Below are 4,715 nucleotides of genomic sequence, written 5' to 3'. Positions count from 1 at the left end.
TTCGGGTTAAAATTATTCATCAATCCCTGAGGAGACGATACTCTACTTACTAAAATATTACTTGTTTCTAGTGCACTTGCTAGAGTCTACTTTTAGGACAACAAGTTTTTGGCATCGTTGCCGGGGATTGAAAGCAACAATTTTATCTGAAAATTTCTATAAAACAAAGTGTTTTTTATCTGTTTGTTCAATAGTGTAGCCAAAAGCAGATTTTTCTTACAGTCTATACGTAGAGCTGGAGCGTCGGCCTTTCCAATCGATCTTGAGCTAGAAAGAACGTGTAGAAGGAATCAGGCGGCAGCTAGACGAGCAAGACAAAGAGAAAGACAAAGATATAGAAGAATGGCTGGTCGTGGAGGAGATCCTCCACCTATGCGTGAAGGTGAAGGTGAAAACAACAATCTGCCAGTCATGAGGATAAGAGATTATTCTAGACCTACCACTGAAGGGCATTCATCATGTATTGTGATGCCTAACAAGGGGAACAGCCTGTTCGAAGTCAAGGCATCAATGATACAAATGCTGCAAGCTGTTGTCTAGTTTAGTGGGTACCCAAACGAAGACCCAAATGCTCATATTCAAGATTTTGTTACCATGTGTAACACCTTCAGAACGAATAGGGGGTAGCTGATGACGTAATTAGGTTAAAGCTGTTCCCTTTCTCTTTGAAAGATAAGGCAAGAATTTGGTTGAAGAACCTTCAACCCGGGTCAATAGCTACTTGGCAGGAAATGGCTAGTGTGTTCCTAATGAAATATTCCCCCCACGATAGGCTATCAAATTGAGAAATGAGGTGTCTCGTTTCATGTAGGAAGAAGATGAGTCCTTAGCCGAGGCTTGGGAACGTTATAAGGAGCTGTTGAGAAGGGTACCGAATCATGGCATTCCCATGTGGATGCAAGTTCAAAACTTTTACAATGGGGTCACCAACACATATAAAATTCAAATCGAATCTATTGCAAATGGTAACCTCAAGGATCTTGAACCACAAGCCCTATATGATCTCATTGAAAGAGAGCATGAGTTACAACTGGCACTCAGTAAGAAGCGATGGAAAAAGGACTCCAGACTCTGATACATTCTCAAAGGTGACAACACAGGTAGAACAGCTTACGAAGTGGATCAGCAAGATAAATGTCTCGTCCATTCACAGTGAACCACCATTCTCTGATGAATGTGACTTCTGTGGTGGTCCCCACTTCAACATCAACTGTCCAAGGGTGAAACAAGGAAAAAGCCAACCAAGAACAATGTGACTATGCTGGTTACAATCAAAGAAATCCACCAAATCCTTATTCAAACATGTACAATCCTGCGACAAAGAATCATCCGAACTTTGGATGGACCCAGTAACAACATCAACAAGAGCAACCGAGATACCAGTAACAACAAGGAGGTCAATACCAAAGACAACCTCAGCAGCCATACAAACATCCTGTTCAGCCTAAGGAGGAGATTGAACCAGACCTGAAGACCATGATGATGCAATTTATGAAGCAAACTCAGGCGTCCATTAAAAATTTGGAAACCCAAGTGCATTGATAGGGGTATTTTACCCCTATCTTTTAGCGTGATTTACGGGTTGATTTTGGATAAAATAAATAAGTTTAATTACAAAAATAAAGTGTTTTGATAAAATAAAGAAATAAAAATAAAATTCGTACTTTCAGTTAATTTCCCATGTTTTTGATTAGTTTAGGAAATAAAAACGTCAAGCTAACTCGGCTCGCAAGATTTGTATTTCAGGTACGAGCAAGGAGCAAAAACCTACTCAAATACGCGGGGCGTATCATCCTTTACGCGGGGCGTGAAACATGGTGTCAGCAATAATTGCCTTATCCGCAGACGCCATGTGGAATTGACTCAGCATACGCGGGGCGTATGCCACCCTACACGGGGCGTATGACACATGTCGGAAATAATTGGCCTAATCCTGAAAGTCAGACTGCAATGTCTCCTTGAGTCAACTCTTCGTACGCGGGGCGTATTATCCTACACGCGAGGAGTACCAGGCAAATTCTTCAATGATAAAAGCTCAGAGACTCTTTTACGCGGGGCGTACTTCAGCTACGCACGGCGTAAAAGCTCCAATTCAAGCAATAAAACTTCAGAGACTCAAACACACGGGGCGTACTTTAGCCACGCAGGGCGTGCTTGAGACAACAAGACATGGAATTGGTCCATATGCAGGAGATTTCTGACGGAATGGGCACTTACGCGGGGCGTAGACCACCTCACGCGGGGCGTATCATGGGATTTCTGCACCAAATAATGTTGCTCCATACTTGTGCTTTGTGAAGTTACAACATTGCCCTTGCTTGATGTTTATAAATAGGAAGCTCTTGAACTCCAAAGAAAAAAAGACCAAAAAAATTACACACTAGAGAGCAAACTATACTTGTTTTGATTATTGTTGTAGTATAGATTCAGTTTTTGTAGCTAAACTCTCCACCTCGAGAGCTTGTTCGGTTGTTCCGGCATTCCATCGAAGTTCCGCCCCACCATTCGTCACCAAGCTCGAGAGTTCCACCTCCACGACCTAGGAGACGGCTTTGAGTCCGGTTAGCTAGTTTCAAGGGCGGATTCTCCCCTTTTTACGTGCTAATTAGCTTGTACTCTTCCTATGTACTAGGCTTGGTTGTATTCCGTTTATATACATTCCATATTTATAATTTCATGATTTATAATCTCTATTTCCCTTTACGTGTTAGTGTTTGCTACTTGTTTTGATATTTGTAATTGATTATTGTGTAGGAGAACGTGATTTCCGATGCCATTCGGGCTATCCTTAGGGAGTTATATAGGTGTTGCCTTACCGAAAGTGACAAACCGGAAACCGTAGGAATTGACAAGCCACGGAACTTACGGGCCCTAGTTTCTAATTCCCCCTCATTAGACACGCTTTCACTAGGAATCACGTAGTCTAAACGCTTCACGGGTCGGTCCTACTACACTTAGTCATCTTTGCAAGAGTAAACTATTATTCGTATACATTTAGAGTCATTATTTATCGTGGTTATAACTCATCGTTATTCATCCTACTTCATAGGGTTTTAGCTACATAAATCTGTGTCGCCAATAGTTAGGGATAGTGTGTAGTTGTGTCTTACTTTACCCCAAAGTAATCACCGCTTAAATAACATACGAAACCGAGTCGTCTAATACTTGTAATTATAAATCCCGTGGATTCGATACCCGGTCTTAACCGGATTATTACTTGATACGACGGGGTACACTTGCCCCTAAGCAGTCGTAGTGTCTAGTGGAGTTAGAACATTTAAAAGATCATATCCATAGTTATAGCACAATCATCGTAATACACATTTAGTCGTTATTAGAAAAGCTCTACACTAGGCGCCGTTGCCGGGGATTTATAATCTCCTACAATATTAGACAAAAACGTTTCATTGTTAGTTTAAGCATTCTTTTTGTATAAATTGTTTATATATACTTTTACTAACATTATTCTTTCTTGTTGATAATTCTTTTATACTTGTTTTACTTTATGCACACCAGATCTAAGAGTGATCCTCTCGTACCTATTGATCTCGAAATTGAACGTACTCTTTGTAGGTTACGTAGAGAAAGAATGGCAAACCCCAACGCCGAGGTCAACCAACCCAACGGAAACCAAAGGCCACACGTGAACAACATCCGCGGGGGCAATGATACGCGTTCGATGATGGAGATCCTTGCTCCGCATCGTCCCCAAAATCGTAATGGCATTGTCGCTCCCACGATCCCGGCCAACACATACGAGATCAAAACCGGCATGATCCAACTGATACAACAATATGGTCAATTCGGAGGGGAACTCCATGAGAACCCCAACGAACATTTGGATAAATTTCTTATGTGTGTCGATACCTCTCGGCAAAATGGTGTTCCCGTTGAGGCTGTGAGACTAAAATTGTTTCCTTTTTCATTGACAGGACAGGCGTTGGAATGGCTACACTCATTGGAGGCGGGATCCATCACGTCATGGGAGGAGCTCGAAAAGGAGTTCCTTTCCTACTATTTTCCGCCATCCAAAACAGTCAAGTTACGGACCGATATCACGTCCTTCAGGCAATTGGAATGCGAGGCCCTTCATGCAGCTTGGGCTAGGTTCCGGAAGTTGCTCCGAAACTACCCCCACCATGACATCCCGAGGCACGACTTGGTAAGCATTTTTTACCACGGGTTAACCCCCACTAACCGTGCGACTGTTGATTCCGCTGCAGGTGGGGATCTATTTCGGAAGTCAGCTAGTGAGGCCTACGAGCTCATTCATGAGCTCGCGAGGAAAAGCATGCAATGGTAAGAGGATCGGCTTGCCGGCCCGTCGCGACACCAAATGTTTGCTGTGGAGAAAGAGGCTCCGAAAAGCTCCATGGTAGAGATGCATAAGAAACTTGACTCATTAATTGCCCAGCTAAGCCTCAACAAAAGTGCACAGGTCCTAATGTGCAATCACTGTGGTGGAGACCACGACGGACTCAACTGCCAAGCCGGTAGCCCTTTCGCCGACGACATCGAGAGTGTAAGTTACGTAGGAGGAAATCCAAGGTATAATCCTAATCCGAACTCCTATCACCACCACAATAATAATAACGGCGGATGGAGGCCTCGGTACCAACACCCGAACTTGTCATATGGCAATAATAATAACGTGTTGAGGCCCCCATCCGGCTTTGAGCAAGAATATCGGGAAAACGGGCTTGGGCAATCACAAG

The 4,715-nt window shown here is 43.2% G+C and overlaps 1 non-coding gene across 1 annotated transcript; it reads right to left on the bottom strand.

Annotated features, from left to right (window-relative positions):
- Positions 1-778: 778 nt before the first annotated feature.
- On the bottom strand, positions 779-885 carry LOC136234474 (small nucleolar RNA R71). The gene has a single exon (XR_010691356.1). It is a non-coding gene; the product is annotated as a small nucleolar RNA R71 (small nucleolar RNA).
- Between the last annotated feature and the right edge of the window lie 3,830 nt (positions 886-4,715).

Source organism: Euphorbia lathyris, chromosome 6 (assembly GCF_963576675.1).
Source record: "Euphorbia lathyris chromosome 6, ddEupLath1.1, whole genome shotgun sequence".
Taxonomy (NCBI): domain Eukaryota; kingdom Viridiplantae; phylum Streptophyta; class Magnoliopsida; order Malpighiales; family Euphorbiaceae; genus Euphorbia; species Euphorbia lathyris.
The sequence above is the reverse complement of the archived record's forward strand: the minus strand, read 5'-3'. Positions and strand labels throughout refer to the sequence as shown.